The 22,945-nt window shown below is 38.4% G+C and overlaps 1 pseudogene; it reads right to left on the reverse strand.

The window, feature by feature from the left end:
• Positions 1–21,687: 21,687 nt before the first annotated feature.
• Positions 21,688–21,781, reverse strand: LOC130023023 (uncharacterized; annotated as a pseudogene).
• Positions 21,782–22,945: the final 1,164 nt, after the last annotated feature.

The following is a 22,945-nucleotide window of genomic DNA, read 5'->3' on the forward strand; positions in this document are numbered from 1 at the left end:
GATGGGGGATGGGGCTGGTGGTGGGATGGGCATTCCATCACTGTATAACTGAAACCCAAGCGCAACAACCTGTAAGTCTACAACTGTACCTCATGGTGTTTCACTACTAAAACAAAAGAAAAAAACTTAAAAAAAAGAAAATTGCTCTTGTGTTTACTAGTCATTTACACTTCTTTCAAAGACATTATGTGATCATGGTTTATGCTTATTTTTTCTATTCAAGTTTAATAGCGAAATACTGATTTATTTCACAGCACTAATTTTTTAAAACCTTTCATCCTTGGCCTATCATATTAATTGCCAGTATTTGTTGGATTTGCTTGTTTTTTGATCACTTAATTTGGTTTTTGTCCTTTTCTTTCAGATTGTAAAATTTTGGACAAATGAGCATATGTTTTTCTTTATCTTCTACAGTTTTAAACTGAGAACAACTGTTTTCATCATTTCATCAGCCTGTTAATCGTCGATTGCCTCGAGCAGGCCCCAGTAACGTCTCTTTCATCCTAGCCCTGAGATTATATTCACGGCTCTTTAGGAGAATGAGACCCATCATTGTTACTGGTATTTGGCATATTTGGTACACCACGGGGAGTTTGCCAGACTCTGCCCTGTGGGCAGGCTACATTCGATAGCCTGCAAGTTTGTCCAAAGTAGGAATGAGATAATAAGATTTCATAAAAAAGTTCTGATAAGATGTCAGGTTCCCGGAGCTGGATTTTATAGTCTCTGGGTCTTGGCCGCTGATGGGATTACACGGCGCCAGGGGGCCAGGTGGTGGGTGTGAACCCTGCCTGCTGGAATTTGGAGGATCTGGATGGAAGATGCTCGACTCCAATCCGAGTAGGCTTGGAGGTCTCGGCCCCGGGACCCGCGTGGCTTTGTCCCTCTGCCAGTACCTTCATGTGTGCGGAGAGTGGTCTCAGCATGGTGGTAGCTGGTCCTGGAGGTCTTCGGCTGCCGGAGCCCCGGTCGGGGCGGGGAGGAAAGCACAATCCGCTCCCCTCCAAGGGGTCCCGGCGAGGACCCTGTTACTTTTGTACAAATAAGATACCTGTGCATTTACTATTTCTTCTCATTTTATTTATTTTAACACATCTCGATTCATCTACGACTTATCCTAGTAAGTGTTGTCATATTGAAAGAAACCACAATTTTTTTCAATCATAGCACTGTAGCACTGTGCTCCCGCGGTTCATCCATTTGCTCGAGCAGGAACCAGTAACATCTTACAACAAATTGTGAGAGTTGTTGTCACTGGTTTTGGCCTATCGAATAGGTCATGGGGAGCTTGCCAGGCTTTTGCTATGTGGATGAGATACACTGGGTAGTTTGCCGGGCAGAGGAATCGGAATCAGGGTTGGCCTCCTGCAAGGCAAATGCCCTACCTGCTGTGCTGTAAACGTTATCTAAAAATACTAGTAATACCAAATGTTGTTTCTTTAACAGTGCAATATAAACGATTATTTAGTAATTTTTTTGATTTGTTAATGAAATATGTAAGCTCTTGAGTATAATGAGAATATTTTTCTAACACAAGAGTCTGACGAAGGTGAAACTGTTATAACTGTCTTGTCAGATTCCATCTCCCTAGCCTGCTTCATTCTACCATGCTCTCTATCCAATCCGGTGGTCTTCTTGGGATTCTGACCTCCTGATTGGCTAAGCTCTAACTTTCAACTGTCTACTTTATGACATCATTCTCCCACCAAACCAACCTCCAACTGGTAGAATCTTGGGGGTCCCATGTAGTAGTTTGTAAACAAATTTGAACCATCATGGCAAGTGACGAGTGACCAATGACCAATCACGTGTGAGCACCCATTTGTACTGAACACTTGTGGTCTTAAGCCGCTTCAGTGTTCAGACGTACTCTCGTACCATCTCCTCTTCTCCTCTACCTTTCATCGGTATTTCCTCTTCTCTGACCATGTCAGGAAAGGAATAATACTTTTCAAAGCTTTTCATTAGATTTATCATCCATAAACTTAACAGTCAAGTAAAAACAGCACGGAGTAATGAAAGTAAGTATTCAAGTAGAATTTTATAAGCCTCATTTTATCTTGACTTTGACATTTGCTGTGTGATTTTAGACATTGACTTACTTTCTCTCACATACAAAGTGTTTTTCCTCATTGATTACATTATATTTTAGACATACTTAGGAGCTCAAATACACACACACACTTAAATACATATATATGTATATATATATATATATATATATATATATATGAGTGTTGATTCTCTGTGTTCCTTTTTCCTTTTAATCGTGAATTTTTCATGATTTTCATTGAAAATAAGTAAATCAGAGACAGTATTTTTACAGAAACCGAAAATATAGATGCTGTGGAAAACTGTTAATATATACTAGCATGTTTTATCTGTAATGGTCTCTCCACTTGTATTTATACTTCAGTATTTTAAATATAGTTATACTATAAAGAAATAATCATTGATCTTTGTGATTTGATTTTAGCCAGGTAATAAAAAAATATGGGGCATGAGTAAGGTGTGGAGTGCTGAGGGTAGGGAGGCAAGCACTCAAAGTTAAGAAAGTTTAGGATCACTTTCTTCAAACATTGACCAATCGAAACCTAGATGATATGAGGGAGAAATAAATAGGAAAGAAAGAACGAAAGAAAGAAAGACAGAAGAAAGAAAGAAAGAAAGAAAGAAAGAAAGAAAGAAAGAAAGCATAGGGACGTTGATTATCAAGGAAGGGGAAAACGTTTGTACAGAATGTTGAAGAGAACCAAAGATTTAAAATCAAAAAAGAAAGGTACCAGTAGGAAAAGCAGTTTATCAGAAAGCCATCCTAGCTGGTTTTTTTCCTTATTATCTCTTAGAACATAATACTTGATACTTGACAATTTGAGTATAAACACGCTTCAGAAATGATGCTCCCCATAAATAGCTAATAGTGCTGATCTGGGGCGGTGGAAGACACAGAATCTTCAATGTTTTTATTACGTTCTGGTTTTTAAGTACATGTACGCGCTGCCTGTTAAATAAAAAAATGGTATATTCTAACTTGAATCAGGAGATTTGATTCATTTGTGTGGTAAGTAGGTTCCAGGTTAGAGCTGCTTGTCATCTTTACAAATATTATTTCATGTGATTTTTTTCTTCCTAACATGAGAGTATTTAGATAATAGTCAACTTCTGTTTTAAATCCTAAGAGGAAATAGAAAAATCAAGTCTCACAGGTCTAATTACACATTTCTGTCATATTTGTGAATTATGATTTTTCCTACATAAAAGATATTTTATTGGATTTCAGTGCTCATTTATTAAATATTGAGAAGAATGTTTTCCAGGTTGATAAATATAATTCTAATGTAGGGGTTGAAAGTAAGTTTGCAATATTTTATGATCACTTTTTTAATGGTCTTTTCTGTTTCTTGTGTGATCAAGTGAAATCCTCTGCTATGTTTAACACGTGTTGTTTGCTGGTTAATATTCAAAGGTACTGATGAGAATAATTTTTTGTACTTTCGAAATTTCTTTCTGTATTTTACTCATTTAAAACATTTCTTGTCTATGAAATACAATCAAATTTACTTCTATTTTCTTTTTGTTATATAGTTACTGGTAAATCCTTTCTCTTTAATGGACTGGTAAAGTGTGCACTCAAAAATCTCCTTCTATTCCATTTTTTTGCTAGCAGTTTTTTTCTAAAATAGAATACTGTCTTCATATTTTATATGTGGAACAATTTATTAATAAACTTATTGGACTGTTTTATTTGGTTTTGCTTGGGCTCACATCCACTGTTATTCAAGGCCTACTCTTGGGTCTGCTCTCCATAACTTACTGTACTATGCTGCTTCCTACAGAGCCCAGATTTCATTAATATCTATATTCTCCTTTTTCAGTTCTGTGATACATATTTTTCATGATGTTTTCTTTACACTTCCTCCTATGAAAATCACATGAAAAAGAAAAATAATATTCATGTATGCATTATTTTTCTTAGAATTATGAGTAACTACATTGTAGATAAACAACTTAAGACACAGAGTTTAAATAAAGTTTTCCTTCCAAAAACATTTCTTGGAAAAAACTCCAGTAGTCCTTTTTGAAGTGGATCAAAAATGAGGGTAAACTTCAATGCATCCACAAGATTAAGTCGTATGTGAACCGTAAGTAACAGGTACTCATCTAACAAGTCAAATGGAAACCTGATGATTACAATGGTAATAGTTGTAAAGAACTCAAATGCCTATATTAATGTAAGGTATCTGCCTTCTGGTTTCTGGCCTTGTAGTGATCATGCAGGATCCTGGCCAAAAAAACACATGCATTAGTTTGTGTAACCTGGAAATTCTTAAGGGACAGAGAGAGATAGTACTGGAGGGGATAAGGCACTTGCCTTGTACACAGCCAATCCAGTTGAATCTCTGTCACGGCATACACTCTCCCGAATGTTCTAAGGGGTCACTCCAGAGTGTAGAGCCAGGAAGAACCCAAGATCACTGTCAGTTATTGGTCCAAACTCTACACCACCCCAAGCCCCGCCCAATAAAAATGATTGGAATATATGAAATCTCTATGCCATCTCTGGGCCTCAGGTTTCCTCTTGTCCATTGAATGTTTCCCTTTCTCTTAGACTTCCTAGTTTGAAAAAGCTTCCATTCTAGGAAATAGCATAGGACTCAATAGGAGGCAAGCTACAGGCATTTCTAGGGTAAGGAGAATTATCTGTAAGCAAGAAATCCAGGTACAGACACCATCACCTGGCTCTTCTACAGTTCTGTGTTCACTTTGGGAGCATGATACCAAATGCACTAAGTGCCAAAAAGTTCCAGGCTTTGAATAACCCCAAATTGTTGGAATTTTGGAAATTCAATTGACTGTTGGTACTAGAAGCATCTCGATGGCTTAAATTTTAAGTTCATTTTGTTCCTCTCAGCGTTGAAGGAGATTATAAGTCTCACAGATTTTTTTCATCACCCTCTTGTTCCTTACAGAAAATTTTCAAAATCCATCTGTATTGGGAACTGCACATACTCTGCAGCTTTCCCTTCCCGTGGTGAATGATGCAGCTTCCCTAACAGGAAGTGTTTGCAACTACTCCAGAGTATCTGCTCCAGCTGGTAGTTCTGCTTGACTCCTGCCCTCAGCCTCTGGCACCTCTTTCCAACCACTGATGGGTAGTGCCTATATTTACATCATTTCAGCACAACAATGCTATCTGGAGTGTTTCACCAGAGTCATATATCCACCTCAGCTGCTTCCTTCCCAAGTGTTTTGGAATGGGATATTGCAGGAAGTGCTGAAGTGAGGTCTTCCATGGGAGACTTTTCTGTGACTATTCTTGACCAAGACACCGCTGTCTCTTCCATGTCTATGGCAACTCGCTATGAGAAAACACTAGTTACCAACAACACGGAGTCTGTGTACCCATCACTTTCTGCCAGTCTTGTTGAGAAAAGACCATCTCAGGTTCCACCTCAGAGTCAAAGCCTGTCACTTCCCTACAAGGAAGGAAGCCAGGTGTATTACTATCATCAAGGCACTCTGGGAACTCTCCTTTCCGGCCTGCAGTCCTATGACTCCATGTCATACACAGGGCTAAATGGCTCTGCCCCCCAAGCTTACAGCAACTCATCGCGAGAAATGGTTAAGGTTCTCAAGGAGGTCCAGCCCCCAAATAACCAAATACCAGCCTCCTAGTCTGGAATCGACTTCTCTCTGTCTGCTCAACCCATCACAGAATTGAGTTATCAAGGTGAGTAAAACGGAGAGAAGGGAAAGAAAATTCAAAAATTGGGGTCAAAAAAGAGGAAAACTGTTCGTAGACAGGTAGTATTCATATACACTGAGATTTTTAAATTAAAAAAAAATTCAGTTCATGTTTACTCCCCTCACTCATTTTACAGCATGTTATTTTCACACTCAATATAAGAGCTCCTAATGGAGATTGGAAGTTATGATAGTATAATGGACATCTAAGTTTCTTATAATGAAACGTCAGAAGCAGAGAAAAAATAGCGCATTTTTCCCTTATTATTTCATTTTTTAAATTTTTATTAGTTATCCTCATGAAGGACTGTTGCAGACTTACAAATTGTTGTGATTCGATTTCATTTATACAATGATGGAGTACTTATCCCTCCACCAGTGCCCATTCTCCAGCACCACGGTTCCCAGTATTTCTCCCACCACCCATACCCCCTATTCCACTCAGCCTCTGTGGCAGGGAATGCCACATTTTTCACTGTTCTATTTCAACAGTCCTCCAGAATTACCACACTAAAAGTAAAATACATGTCTTAAACTAGTATTTTGTTATTTTCTTAAGAAGTTTCAGAACTCTAATTGTAATGGTACCACGTTAACTTTCCCTTCCATAAATGAACAGAAAGGTTCTGAATACACTTGTGGTTCAGAGATTCTGACTCAAATCATGAAACCTGGGATCTGTACCTCAGCACAAATATCATGAAGAAGTAGTGCTTCATTCATACTCTTATTCTATGATATTAACGCCCTTTTATTTTTCCATGAAAGTGAATAAATTGACAGTACAATACATTACAAAGCTAAGCTCTGTATGGCACTTATTAGTTTGAAAATCTATAATTAATTTTTAAAAAACCTTTTGTTTGGAGGACATTGAATCTGTGTCATAGACCGAAGTGCTCAGGGATTACTCCTGGATCTGTGCTGGGGATCACTGCTGAAGATGCTTAGGAGAACATAAGTGATACTAAAGATCAAATTGAGGTCAGGTGTGCGCAGGGCCATTGCCTTAACAAATGTAATATTGCTCTTCCCAAGTCTGTTATTTTTCAAGTTAGTTTACACAGAAATTCTTTCAAATACAAAGAAAACCAAAAAACAAGAGCAACACATGACAAACAGTAAGAACTACAACATTTACCTCCAATCTTTGAGCACAGGACTTGTCCATTATCCGAAGAATACCCAATAATAATCCATTGCCTATTGCTGGTAGGTGCACAGTTGTTGCACCACCAGTTTTGTGGACCGAATATCTTATTTCGCAGGCACTGATTTCTTCCTTGGTTCCTTTTTAGTGATGAATTTCCTGGGGATGGAGACTTCCCTGGCATCACAACCTTCAGGTAAGACATTTGGTCTGACACAAATTTCTGAATTGCCCACATCTTGCAGTAGCAGGATTCAAAGACCTGAGAGTAATCCACCACCAGAGCTTCGGGAAAGTTCCCATAATATCTCCAGACCAAAGTAACCTGTCGCTGAACCCAACTCCAACTCAGGAACAAAAAGTTAAGAATTTTGATCAGATGAAAACTGGGCTTTCAAAACCTCTGGAGACCTACGAGATTCCAGTAGACTTAGATCAATGCAAAGATCTGCAGGTAATGAACACCACTGACACCATCACTCTGAAGCAGGTGCAAGAAAATTCAAGTGGCACCAAGGCGACCTCCGATGCAAAATGGAAGAACAAAAAGGAGGCTTCTGAAACTCTTTAGGGAGAAACCAAGGCCAAAATCCAGCGAAACGTCCGAGAATGCTTGCTAGGGGGAGCGGGGATTGTTCGTAATGCTGCAGTCAGTGAGAGGTGTCCTGTGACCACGGCCAAAACTAACAGCAAACTTCACAAAGCTGCCTCCAGCAGGATCAGCAAGAAAAAGAGGCATGGGCAGCAGAAGACAAAAAACACCAGAGAAAACTCTAAGAAAGCTAACGAGTGTAAGCAGCCAGGGAATAAGGTCAAGGCAGAAGAAAAGCCCACCATTGGCAAGATGAAATGCAAGAAAAGTCAACGTGAGTTTTTCCAAGAGACAATTAAAAAGCCCTGCCGCTATCTAGGCATACATGTGCTGGATTCTTTCCAAGTGTTTCATGCTCTGGGGAAGAAGAGTGATCCAAAACCTGGACTCTCTTCCTCCCAGGTCCTGAGTAGCTCAAAGAATCCTAAAGATGTCAAGCCATCCTCAGCTGTCAAGCCATGGCTAGGTGCTACAGGGGATGGAAAAGGCCTTGAGAAAATTCAGGTCAAAGCACAAAAACCAAGTAGCAGTGCTGAAAAACGCTCATCTCAATCCCAGTCTGAGCAGCCACCTCCTGGGAAGGTCAAATTGGTACCTTGCCTTTTCTTAACATGGAGAGTCCCCAAGCTCGACCTGTTCCTCAGAGACGACAATATGTGGTCTCACATCGTCCTGCTGCAGCTTACCATGCCAAGCCTGGATCTACCAATGCAGCTCAGCCAACTGCTGCCAATTCTTCCTGGTCAACCATTGCATTTTTGTCGTTCTGCCAAACTTGCTCAGTCCATTTCAACCAACCCATTTCGACCAGGTTTGCAGAACCCTAGTAGCCGGCCTACTAGACCTGCAGCTTCTAGACCTGCTCCCTACAACAGCAGCTGGCATTTCCCTCCAACTGGAACCTCCTCCACTCTTTGTGTACAAGCGTCAGTCACCAACCAAACGTCAGAGTCAGTTTCTCCTCCAAAACCTCCGTTTCCAACTGATTCCATGGAGAAAGTCCAATGTTCCGAAGCCAGTCATGTCAAAGCCCATCACCAATGAGCAGAGACCAGAGAGTGAGACTATGAAAAGGAAGGCTCAGCAGGAGATTGAGAACGCTGTCAAACACACCTCTTTTGGTGAAAGTGCAGAACTTTATTGAGAGGGAAAAAGAGATGGACATCTCTTTCTACTATGGCTACGTAATGGGAGTAGCTGGAATGGTAGGTTGCACTCAAGGTACCAGATTGTTTTCCTAGGCAAACACTGACATGCCATACACCTTTTATTTATTCTAATGTATTTTTTCAAATTAAAGAGAAGCATCATAGTTAATTGGTTGTTAATAAAAGTTATGAATTTTGAGATGCTGTCAACTGTGGTTGTTTTTGGGAGTGGCTGGGTGTTGAAGGATGGGATGGGAAAGAATGGGAAGTTATATATAGGAAAAAGGGTGAATAGACAAGACTCTACACAATACAAACTTGGTCCAGGTTTATAAAACCCATCAGATGAGAAATTGCATGGGCCTTATGAAGAGTGTGGTAGGGTCAGAGGAAGAGTATAGCCTACAGGGCATTTGCTCTGCAAACAAAAAAGACTCAGTTCATTTCTTGCATTCTTTTATGGTCCCCAGAGACCCACCAGATCTGATACTTGAGCACAAAGTCAGGAGTAAGACCAGAGCACAATCAAGTATGCCCCATACCTGGTTTCCTCCACAAGAAATTGGGAGAAGTGGCACGGTCTGCAGTTTTTGGTTAAACGAATAATTTTGGAATAGGCTGAGGAAGGCAGATGAGTCTAAGATGACCAGAAGAAAAGTAAAAATTCTTCCATGGAGGCTGTGTTTACGCCTCATGGCCACTTTTCAAAAATAACCAAATTTGAGACACAGTACTAAAAGGTTTTTGTGGTCTATCCATAAATGATGCCTGGGGAATAAACCTACCAGATGAGTGATCAACGCCCTCAGAGTCAATCAAGGATGACTCTTAACAGGGACAAAACCAAGAGAACAATTGAAGCATGAAGCCTGAAGATCAGCTCCTGGGAGATGCAAGGATAAGTCACCATGTCCTCGGGCCCTCTGTTCAGCACCCCTAGCTGCAACATTTCACTTATTCCCAGCAATATTCAGAGTTGCTGTTACGGTGACACTTCACTGGCGTGTTTTCACAATGCGGTCCATTGCCTCTGTAAGTCTTTGGATTTGTAAACTTCCCAAGGTAGCCAAGCCAGTCATCAGGAAATTTCTGGTGGGGGGGAGCTGAAATTATATTAGATTGAGGGGCTGGTCCTTGGTCTTCCATTGTCCCTGGTTCCTGTAGCCAGCTCTAAACATCGCTGTTAACTGCAGCTCACACAAGAACCAACGTTATAAATGGCTTTGGGGCTGCGTAGCCGGAAGTACCAGACTAAGACATGCGCACTAGGTCACCACTTCCAAAGCAGTAGGTACCGGTTCTCCTTCAGCCTGGAAGGTGGTGGAGGAAAGAGATGGCCCTAGGAGACTCAATGGGGTGATGGATGAATGGGAAGGAAACCGGGACGGGTAGAGAACTGGACAGCTGGTGATCATCATGGGATAGTTGGTGGATGTTTTTCAAATGAGTTAAAATATTATTTGTAAATAAGATTCAAAACAAAAATACGAAAATAAGATACGTTCCAAAGAATAAGTTACATAGAAGACCGAGAGAGCTGAAAGGGCTGGCATTCGTTCTGGAGCTTTGAATCATACCATTTACTATATATGTTACTTTCACATCACTTAGCTGTGGAGAGGAATAGTGAGAAACAAAATGCCACCAGAAAAGCAAACTGGATGACCACCTTCAAAAAAAGCCAGGTGGAAGGTGTTCACATGGATCCGAAGTGCAAATATATGTTAACAGGAACATATTTTTAACTAACTCTGTTTGGTACCAGTAACTACTTTGTTGAAAATGGGGGGAAATGAACGCTGTTTCTGACTGACCTGACACTAACCAGTCAATAGATTTTCCCAGGAAAGGGTAGTTGACTGGCTGGGAACAGAAAAACGTGAAAAGTGTTTTGCTACCTTTAATGTATGGCTAGAGGAAAATGATCCCAGTCAACTCTCAAAACTAACAAGCTTCAACTCCCTTGAAAGAAAGTTATATTAACTGAGGAAAAAATGCTGGGAGAAAAGTCTGAAATGATGGGAAAAGAGACAATAAGTGCAAAAGGAAGGACTTGAAATTTGGCGAAAACAAAGCTTGAAAAAACAAGATCTTGTGGGAACATGATTTACTGGGAATGGGATCTGAGGAGGAGAAGAGTAATATCAGGGATGTGAACAAGGAAAATCCAAGTTAAGGAAGACTTAGCTAGCTGACTACTCAATGGGCAACATGGTTCCAAGAATACCAGAACTTACAAAGGAATTTACTTTAATTTTCTCTCTTTTATATGGTCAATTACAACATGTATTCTTTGCCTTCTTAAAACAAAATTTGGAGAGTTCATTTCTTTCTCAATATTCTGTTCATTTGTTTAAGCATCTTACATAACTGCTGGATAACAGAATTATTTTATCAGACTTATTTTTTACTTTAATGTTTAGTTGAGATTACTGAAAACTAGGTCTAAAGTGAAGTTTGTCTTGATTGGTACAAGTAGAGAAGGGAGGACTAGGGATGGAATTAGAGATTATAGGGTACCACATTCAGCTCCTAATAAAACAAGTCAAGGACAGTGTCCCTAATAGACTATTGAAAAAGATATTCATGTCAATTTAACCTGTAAATTCAGCCTTTTCTATATTTAATTAAAAATGAAAGAATGTTCCTATATTTGGTCTTTTAAAGACATTCCAGGTTGGTTAAGAAAACAAACACTGCCTATGAAATCATAGCAACATAACGATAAAAACCTGATTACTACTTAAATTTACAAGAATGTCAGTGCTAAGAATTATTTCCCTGGATTTCCTTAGTGTACATGATAGTCATATGAATACACCTGTGTGAATATATCGCTGGTATCTAATTTAGAGAATAGATATATAGAGATTAGATCACATAGCTGAGTGTGATCTCAACTTTTCTACACACTCCCATGCCCCACACACCCAAAGACTTTTACTAATCCTTATAGATCCATGACTTTTCCTCCTCCCCTCTCCCAGAGTCTTTTAAAATTTCTTTTCAAGTACTAATGTGATGCGCTTTAGAAAATGTTGAGTTAAACTTAATTGTTGTCATTTAGCTTTTAGATAGAGAACCAAGAAAATCTTATTAAAAGAGTATTTTTGTATTCTTTGAAAATGGTAATAAGAACATTATCCTTGAGTCCCTCAATAGACATTATATAAAGAATTTTGTGAGGAATTCCCTGTACAAATCAATACTCGAAGAAATAAATGACTTCTCTGAATGAGGATGAACTGGGACATTTCAAATTATCAATCAGTGAATCAAAGCTGAATCATAGCATCCTATAGCTAAAAATGATCTTGATGTAATCTAGTCAACACCATTACATTTTTTTCTTATACCAGCTGATAGTACTTTTAATTTTTTAGTTTTTGTTTATTTACTTTTATTAGTGAAACACCATGAGGTACAGTTGTAGACTTACATACCTTTGTGCTTGGGTTTCAGTTTTACAAGAATCAAGTACCCATCTCTCCAACAGTGCCGATTCTCCACCACCAAGGAACCCAGTGACCCTCCCACCCCCCATCTCCCCTACTTTGCCCCAACTCAGGGCATTCACTTTTGCTTTTTCTTTGTTTTAAGGTGTTGTGGTTTGCAATGGAGGTCAATACCATTACATTTTCAAAGAAGAACATAGGCCCCTATATGTTCAAGCACTACTACTGTCCTGCGGTTCTTCCCACCATGTACCCTGCTCCAAGACAGCCCTTTGGAAATATGCTGGGAAGGACAACTGGATGTTCCATTCCTCACACTGACCTGGAAGACTCTTGCTGATTCTCAACGACATCAACTATTCATTTGTTGCCTGATATCACCTCCTGTCCTTTATTTTTAAAAAAAAATATTTGATTTGTTTCTGGAATATAAAGAAAAAATTAAATGGACCAATAAACAAAAGCAAAATCAAACCTTTATACTCTGACATCAAAATCGTCCTTATAGGAGGGGAACTAAATGACTGAAATGGGTAGGGGAGTGTTGTTAGTTAGTTGTGGACAGTAGCTGGATATTTGACAGTGCATGGAGTATGAATACACAGTTCCAGAGATCAGGAACTCTGTACTTGAAGCGAATACAGTTTGTAAAATTGTCATCACAATTATATGTCCATATGAAATTTATCTACATATGCTTTGTGCCTTCCTTGCATGTATGTGTTATGCATTCTTTTTTCATGGCCTCAGAAATGCATCTGAGGGGACTCGGAAAATTTGTTGAGCACCAAGTATGGGGAGAGATGTAGTAAAGAATTGGAGGAGGAAGAAATATGAGTTGGAGTTTAAGAGCCGTGTAAGAGGGATATATAGATATGTATGTGTGTGTAAATACACATATATATGTATAAATATATATATGGTCTGGAGCCATAGCACAGTGGGTAAGACGTTTGCCTTACACGTGGCCAACCTGTGTTCGATTGCTCTCCTCCTCTCAGAGAGCCCGGCAAGCTACTGAGAGTAACCCTCCCTCATGGCAAAGCCTGGCAAGCTACCTGTGAATTATTCGACATGCCAAGAACAGTAACAACAAATCTCACCATAGGGACGTTTCTGGTGCCTGCTCGAGCAAATCAGTGGACAATGGGAGGACAGTGCTACAGTGCTATGGTTAATTCAAACGTTGTTTATGTAAAATATGTAATCATCAAATAAATATTCTATAAAGCTGATTACACCTATTAAATTAATATAACTTTAAATAGTGTTTAGAAATTAAGTTGAAGAATTTGAAGGCTATAGAAAGATATTGACAATATATCAAGAAACACATGGATTTTTGAGGAGCAAGAACACGTATCTGTTGTCCTTTCTTAAGGATATTATTTTTGGCATTTATAGAATATGCTTTCCCTGAGTTTTTGTTAATAGCTTCCGTTTTTTAGAAAGCATCATAATAAATTATATTTTTTTAAAAAAATTAAAAAAGCTCTGTTAGTGAGTGGATTCTGTATGTTTGGAACGTGGGAAGTATTTTCCTATGTAATTTACATTAAACATGATATTTACAACAGAAATACCATCTGCAGTACCATTCACAATAGCCAGAAGAAACTATGGTATACCTACACAATTGAATACTACGCAGTTGGCAGGAAACTGACATCATGAAATTTGCTTATAAATGGATGAACAGGGAAGAATATCATGCTCAATGAAATCAGTCAGAAGGAAAGGGGTATACTGATTGGACTACCCCATTTTTTGGATATAAAAAACCAGAAAATGAGACTAATACCCAAGGATAGCAGAAACACAGGCCAGGAGAATTGGTCAATGGTTGGACGCTTGCCACAAGTGCTGAAGGCAAGCATTTGGAATAAAGAAGGGACCGCTATGACAATGATAGTTGGAAGTGATTACTCTGGGTGAGAACTGAGTCCTGAAAGTAGGTAAAGGAATAAACGTGAGAACCTCTCACTCTCTGTATTACAATCCATAATGCCCAAAGGATGTGTGTGTGTGTGAGAGAGAGAGAGAGAGAGAAAGAGAGAGAGAGAGAGAGAGAGAGAGAGAGAGAGAGAGAGAGGTGCCTGCCATAGTGTAGAGACAGCAGGCTGTCAGGTGGGGTTTGGGGTTGGGAGAGGGAGTGGTGGGAGAGAAACTGGGAACATTAGCAATGGAACTGTATACTATTGGAGGTTAGGTGTTAAAATATCCTATGATTGAAACTGAATCATGAAAAGGTTTGTAATATGTGTCTCCTGCAGATTCAATACAAAAACATGATATTTAGATTCTACCACCATGACTAACCTATGAATTTGCTGAAATTTATTTTTATCACTTTGGCTGGGCTCATTGCATGGATGTCTGTGTGGTAAAACTTTTTCAATTTATGCGGACTGAAGAGACAAAAATCATAGGGTTGGAACTTCTGGTGGAAGGAGAGAAGAGCACAAAACACCCTGTTGACCACACCTCAGCAGGGTCACCTAAGTTGCGTGATGACAGACCTCCTTCACTGATTTCTTCTGTTGTAATGTGGAAAAATGAAAAGACTTTGCAGGCTGTCAAGAGGTTGTCTCCTCCAGTTCTCACTATTTTCTTTTTGATTAGAATTGTTTAAAGATTATTTGAAAAATTTAGAGCTTAATGCTTTGTTCTCATATATTTCCCCTACATTGTGTCAGTGGGCATTGATCCAGGAAGGCCAGCATGAAAAAGTTGAGGTGTATGTCTTAACCACCAATGCCAAAACTACTGTAAGTATGGAATCCAAAGTACAATAGTAAAAATTCAAAATGTGTTTGTCAAGGAAATCGGTGGGAATGCAGGGAGAAATGGGTAATTTGTTGGTGGAGGGATAAAGACACTGGTGGTGTGATTAGAATTGGAATATTGTATGACAAATCTCCAATATAAATGACTTTGAAAATCAAAATTGCCTAAATTTAAAAAAAAGGAGAAGTCAACTTATGTCTATATTTCAAGAAGGCTTGTCTTTGCAAATTTTGGCAGGGAGACCATAGTTGGTAGAGAGAGGGAGAAAGAAAGGGAGAGTTGACAGTTGGGAAGAGAAGCCTGGATATCATGGAAGAGATGAAAGCTGATCTTAGAAGATTTGGAGCCATCAGAGTTTAGAGAGTTAAATGGTGAGAACATTGCAGTTTAGATACTTAAATAGTGAGATTGGTTTCAGTCATCAGCACTGTATACATAGAAAGACTTCAAAGACCTCACAGATATTCAGGCTATAATAACTATCAAGGGAAGCTTTTTTTTCCTGAAGCAATATGTAAGGATAATATATTGCCAGGAAGAATGATAAGAAGTTGGTTCTCTTTTTCACAGATTAATACATTAGAGATGAAAACTTTTATACAAAGGAAACTATCATCTTGTCCTGTTGCTCTGTTTTCTTGTCATCATTCCATTCTCCCCCATGACCCTACCTAATCAGGGCTCTCGACATTTCTCAGCAGTGTAACCACATAGCCTCTGAGCATGTGTTAACTGCAGGTAGCTCACAGCTCTCATGTTTGCCCCCCATCCAAGCCAGAGCCATCCTTCTGAAACCAAGGATATTTGCTGAAGACCCGTTCTTCCTTGAAGTGGCAGTCATGGTTCACCTCTTCTTAATCATTTTGATTACAAATTTAGATGTATGTCACTATACTAGTGACAGGGATTTTCCAAACTATGGAAAGCATAAACATTTCCATTTCCCCCATGAATTTTGGGCTAGTTATTTTCTATCCACTGCTAATAATTTGTGATAATTAGGAAACAGAACTGAAGTAAAAACAGGGACATTTGTCAATTTGGTGCCATGACTAATCAGTCTTAGTATAAGTATATATTTCTAGAAAAAAATGCAGAAGAAAATGAGTTGGTTGCTAGCAAAGAATGCCAAACCTCTGCCAAGAAATCCTTTGAAAATAAAAATTCTGACTATGGACTGAACAGGATTGCAATTTAATGCCTCTTTTGCAGACCACAACACCCAAAAGGAGAGAGAGAACAAAAGGGAATGCCCTGCCACAGAGGCAGGGTGGGATGGGGGGGATTGGTGTGGGAGGGATACTGGAATACATGGTGGTGGAAAATGGGCACTGGCGGAAGAATGGGCATTTGATCATTGTATAATCAAAATCCAAGCACAAAAATGTGTAAATGTACAACTGTACATCATGGTGTTTCACTAATAAAAATTTAAAAAAAATAAAATAAAATAAAAATTGTTTCGTCTGCCAGAGATCAGCAGATGGGAACCTGAGTGAAGGCAAAAGATTAAATTGGTTGACTTTTATTTTTCCTTGAGTATATTAATTTTATTTTGGAGTCAATTTATATGAGAGTTCATCAAGACACAGAAATTTTTAGCGCTTCTCTTGTTTAAAAGTATCGTGATACACCATATCTCTATCTCACATTCTTTTTATTTCTGATAGTTTGACACAAAAGATACGTCATAATCATAGATAAATGTAAATTATTTAAATATTTTTTGATTATTTAAAATTACCTTATAGAATTACATTATAGAATTTCATAAAATTTAAGATTATGCAGAATCAACTAGCATGTATCCTATTACACTCACTACTGAAAGGCCTACTCTGTCATTCACCATTGTTCAGTTTTTCCACTTTGATAACACCTTTCCATCTGGTAAGTAAATAGTCTCATAGTTCTAAAGTTTGCCTTTATTGCTTTGAAAAGATCAAAATTATGTAATTTTCAACATTGGATGAAACTAGAGGATATCATGCATGTAAAGTTAGCCTTAAGGAAAGGAGCAGATACAGAGAGATCTTTCTCATATGTGGGATGTAAAGACACACAGCAAGGTAGCAACAAAGGTTCAAGAGCAATGTAAGGGGAGAACTGATCCACACAATTGGGTCAGGGGATTAGGAGGGAGGGATTCTCGGGGATTGGGGGAGAGGGAGGGTTTGTTCTTTGAGAGAATGAGGAGTGTCATGTTGGAATTATGTGTATGAGAAACCATTGTTAATTGAATTATAAATCAAAGAATATAAATATTGTTTCAGTCGTTTGTCTGTCTCATTTTATTCTTTTAATTTGTTTTCTCCATATGCCACATATGCATGAACTTGTAGGATGCCTATCTTTCTCTTCCTGGTTTTTGTCACTAAACATAATTTCCTCATGTTATACATTTTATATACAAATAATAAGAAGAGTTCACTTCATACAACTGAGTAGGATTCCATTGCTTTTCCACCTTTCATTTTCAAAATTTGTGGTTTAAAAGATACAAATATTGGTTTTAACAATGCTCTGGGGTTTTAAAAGTTTTAATTTAGTGAAACAAAATATATTTTATTGAAAAACCCTTAGAAACTTGTGAAACAGTTGTAGGGTGGAATGGAATATATGTTCAAGCGAGAACAGTCATTTAACAAAACAAGCAAAGAGAGACATAGAGAAAGGAAGCACGGTATTTCTTCAAGGGAGAACACAAGCTTGAGGAACAAGCCCACTCTGGTAGTTTAGGAATAAGAACTTGGATTGGTATGAACTTCACTTGTGCACTTTAGGGGAGAACCTGAGTGAAACTATTATAAGTACGTTCAGGATCATGATACACTGGAGTCTGCACTTGGAGTGAGGAGGGTAGAGAGTTCTTTGGGGAGATCCGAACTATAGAGAACAGTAATATTATAACACGAATGATAGTATCTTACCGTGGGATTCCAAAAAAATCTTTAACAGTGGCGTCAGAAATGATAACATTCTTAGGTATTTGGGTTTCCTGTGGAAACAACGGGAAAGCTGAGTTTATGCTCTGGATGCCTCCGCCTGAAACAAGGTCAACAAATCATGAATGAAAAATTTCAAGTTAGATGGATCAAGGATACTGATCCCAGTGGAAGGCTAGCTTTTGGGTGGACAATTTCTACTGCTGGCCTGATGTAGGTTCTGATTCTGGGATACGTAACAGAAAGGAGGTAGTGACAGGTATCCTCAGAAGTGAAGCCTCTGAGACAGAATTCATTCAAGCCAACTTATGGGTTATCAATGTTTGCTCATGGCTGCTACCATTATAACATGCCATTCAATGGTTCTGTGGTTTCAATTTACTGAGTCAATGTAAAGATGAAGTTTCCAAATGGAAGGTAAAAATCTGAGGCCCTCAAGATGATGAATTATGGGGAGGGGGGGAGCTGGAGCTATAGTACAGCAGGTAGGGCATTTGCCTTGCACACGGCCTACCCAGGTTAGATTCCCAGCATCCTGTATGGTCCCCCCAAGCACCTTGAGGAGTAATTCCTGAGTGCAGAGCCAGGAGTAACCACGGTGCATCACCACGTGTGACCCAAAAACGCAAAGAATGATGATCTGGGATTGATCCTTAGCATTGCAAACGGCATTATTTTTTAATTTTTAAGTTTTTTCTTTCTTGCTAGCTTGCTTGCTTGCTTTTTTGTTTTTTGGTTCGCACCTGGCTATGTATAGGGGTTATTTTTTATTTTTAAAAAAACTTATAATTTTTCCTTTTTACCTGTGGTTTAAAAGTAAATCTAAAATATTTTAAAGTAAATATATGTGAAGAAGAATAAAATTCACGGGAACTATTTAGTGTTGTTAATGATACAGGAGTCAGAATTTTGAGGTTAATTGTATGGGTATTGCATAAATAATTTTTCCCCATTATGTGGCTGTCTTTCAATCATGGTCACCATTTTTTCTGAGTTGCAGAAACTTCTTAGTTTAATGTAGTCTCATTTGTTTATCTTCACTTCCTCTTCCTTGGTCAGTGGTGTTTCATTCTAGAAGTTTCCCTTAGCTTTAATGTCATGAAGGGATCTTCCCACATTTTTCTCCATATATCTTAAGAATTCAGGTATGATAGTGAGGTCTTTAAGACATTTGATCTGACTTTGTGCCTGGCACTATAAAGAGGTCTGAGTTCATTTCTTTTGCATATTGCTGTCCAGTTTTCCCCGCACCAGTTGCTAAAAATACTTCCTAGCTCAACTTCATATTTCTTGAGCCTTTAAGAAAGATTAGGTAATAATAATCTGAGGGCCAGCGTCAGGATATTTGACTATATTCCATTGATCTGAGGCCTGTCTTTATCTGAATATCATGGTATTTTGATTACTAAAACTTTGTAGTAGGGTTTGAAGTTGGGGAAGGTGTTCCCTTCTTCTTTTTACCAAAGATTGCTTTAGCTCTTCATGGGAGTTTATGGTTTTGTATGAGTTTTAAGAGTGTTTAATCTATTTCTTTGAAAAATGTTATGGGTATCCTTATAGAAAGTGCATTAAATCTTTATGGAGCTTTGGGGTGTATTGCCATTTTGACAGTGTTAAACCTCTCAATCCATAAGCATGGGATGTGATTCCACTTCCTCATATACTCTCTTATTTCGTGAAGTAGTGTTTTGAAGGTTTTTTTTTTTTGGTATAGTTCCTTAACCATTTTAGTTGATTCTATTATACTCTATTTTCTGAGGTATTATTTTGAATGGGATTGTTTTTCTCTATCTCTTTTTTCTCTTTCATTATTAATATATGGGAAAGCCATGTAGTACCAGATATTGATTTTGTAATATGCTACTTTACTAAACAAATCTATTGTTCCCAGGAGCTTTTTTGTAGATTCTTTGGGATTTTATAAGTATAGTATCATGTCATCTCCAAATAGTAAAAGCTTGTGTTCTTCCTTTTTTATATGGTTGCCCTTGATATCTTTTTTTTACCGAAATCATATGGCAAGTACTTTAAGTACTATGTTGAATAGGAGTGGTGAGAGTGGGTAGCTTGTTTTGTGCCTGATTGTATTCTGGGATTCCATTTCATTGATTTCTGGTCCAAGACTTTGGTTTTTCCCCCTTGAGAATAATGCTTGCTGTGGGTGTGTGGTAATTTGCTTTGACTAGATTGAGGAAAGTACTTTCAACTCCAATTTTGTTGAGAGTTTTGCATCATGAATGGGTGCTGGATCTTATCAAATGCTTTATCTACATCTATTGATATGATCATATGACTTTTATCTTTATTTTATTGAGATGGTGTATTCTGTTGATTGACTAGAGAATGTTAAGCCATCCTTGCATCCCTAAGCTAAACCTACTTGGTCATAGTGTGTGATATTTTGTTGAGTTTCTGGATTCTCTTTGCTTGTATTTTCTTGAAAATCTTTGTATCTGTATTCATCAAGGAAATAGGTCTGTAATTTTCTTTTTTTGTGGTGTCTCTATCGATTTGAGTATTAGGGTGATCTTTGCCTCATAGAAGCTATTTGGGAGTATTTCTGTTTCTTCAATTTCCTGGAAAATCTTAAAAATGTTGGAAGCAGTTCCTCTTTAAAGGTTTGAAATAGTTCACTATTGAATCCATCTGGGCCATGGATTCTGTTTGCAGGGATACTTTTGACCATCATTTCAATTTCCTTGGTAGTGATAGGTTCAAGTATTCCAAATCATCTTGGTTCAGCCTTGGGAGGTAATTGGAATCCAATAATTTATCAATTTTTTCAAGATTCTCTCATTTCCTGCTGCAAAGATTCTCAAAATAATCACTGATGATCCTATGGATTCCTGTACTTTCTATTAGGACACCCCACTTTGCATTTCTGATTGGATTTATTAGAATTCTTTCTCTTTGTTTCTTTAAGAGGCTTCTCATGGTTTATTGATCTTATTTATTTTCTCAAAGAATCAGCTTTTGCTTTTATTGGTCTTTTGGATTCTATTTTGGGATTCTAGCTCATTGATGTCTGGTACAAGTTTTATTATTTCCTCCCTCCAGCCTAGTTTGGACTACTTTTGTTGGTCATTTTCCAAAATCTTGAGCTCTAATTTATTCATGTAGGCCCTTTCTTTCTTCCTGATGAATTCTGGCAGAGCTATAATCTTTCCTCTTAACACTGCTTTTGCTGTGTCCCACAGGTTATGGTAGCTCGTGTCCTCATTCTCATTTGTTTCTGGAAACTTTTTATTTCCTCTTTGATATCTTCTCTAAGCCAATGGTTGTTCATTACTTCCCTTAAAGGAAATATTTCCTTGCTGAGCTTCAGTCTGTTTGATTTATGGAGACGTGACAAAGAAGTGTTGAAATCTCCTTCTAGTATTGTGTTGCTATCAATGTTTTTCTATAAGTCAATTAGAAGTTGTTTTTAAGTATTTTGCTGGTCTGTCATTAGGATCATATACATTGAGGAGGGTGAGTTCTTTCTGATGTACATATCCCATGACCACTAAGAAATGACCTTCACTGTCTCTGATAACCTTTAGCCTGAAGTCCATGTGGTCTGATACTAGTATGGCCACTCCGGCTTTGTGGAGGTGATATTTTCTTGAAAACTTGTTTCCCAGACTTTTACTTTTAGCCCATGGGTGCTTTGATTGTTCAGATGTGTTTCCTGCAGGCAGCAGAATGAATGTTGGTTTCAGTTTTCTAATTCATCTTCCCATTCTGTGCCTCTGAATTGGCACATTTAGTCCATTGACATTGAGAGAGATTTTTGTGATGGGGATTTGTGCTCTCTTTATGTAGAATTTTTGTACTTGTGGGGATTGTCGTAGCTTAAAGTAGACCTGTTCATTCTTCTTGCAACAAAAATATGGAATGCTTTACAAGTTTGCATATCATCTCTGTGCAAGGACCATGCTCATCATTTTATCATTTCAATTTTAGTATATGTGTTAAACTTAGTAGGAGTTAATTTTTCCATATTTTTCTCTTCTTATTACTTTGAGTGTTGTCCTTCCTCACTCCTATGGCAGACAATGATTCCTAATCAAGGAATGTATTTCAAATCAGCATGAATAAATAGATTTAGAAATTTAATGTCCCAGAAAGAAAAATATGGTTTTTACCATATTATCTTTTACCATACCTAGGCATCAGTTTTACAAAATAATTCTTTTGGAAGATGGGATATGAGTTTGTTTAATGTCGTTCCCTGAAACCTTAATTAAGACCATTAAACTAGAGCCTTTTGCTGTTCTCGCCTCAGTCCCGTGTACATCTCCAGAAAAACGTGGATGGTGTTTTCTGCACTTTGACCACCTTGAATGTATGTAGGATTTTTCTCCTGAAGGATGAGGTGAGAAGCATATTGATGATTTCATTCCACCTTATTACAAGTTCAACTTGAACGGAAGGTGAGACTCATGTGGCTCCTATAAAGGACAGAACAAAGGGTCTCAGTGAAGTTTAATGGCCAACTGATATTAACAACATAGATGACTCATAGTATCCTGTGTGCATCTTTGTGTATAGTGAGTTTCATATCTACTGATAGTGATTCTCAGTCATGACACATGGGCAAAACAGCCCTGTATTTAAAAATCTAGTTCTCTGAGCAGAGTGGGCTCTCTGACGTGATTGAACAAGTTTGTAGTAATTTATTACTAAGCACATAAGTATTTTCAATGATGCATACTTTTCGATCTAAAATTAATTCCAAATATGTCTAAAACAACAGTCTCCTGACCTCGCACCTGGCTTTCCTCACTGAGGCCCCTTGGAGATGGCGGGGTGAGATTCCCTCACTGCCCTGAGCATAGCCCCGGCAGCTGAAGACCTCTGCAACCAGCCATAGGTACGCTTAGAGACCACTCTTCCCAAGCTTGAAGGAGCCTCATGCATGAAGGAACTGGAAGAGGAACCCAAATGTGCGGGACCAGGGCATGAGATCTCCATGGCTGCTCAGATAAAGACTGTGCCCCCTCCTTCCAGATCCCCCATCTTCTAGTAATTAAGTGTTACAACCACGAACTACCCCTGGATCCATGTAATGCCATCAATAGTCAACATCCAGAGACTGGATCTTATTTAGAAGACAGCAACTCTGATTGTCCAGTTCTCAC

The sequence above is a fragment of the Sorex fumeus genome, unplaced genomic scaffold (genome assembly GCF_029834395.1).
Source record: "Sorex fumeus unplaced genomic scaffold, SorFum_2.1 ptg000021l, whole genome shotgun sequence".
Classification (NCBI taxonomy): Eukaryota; Metazoa; Chordata; class Mammalia; order Eulipotyphla; family Soricidae; genus Sorex; species Sorex fumeus.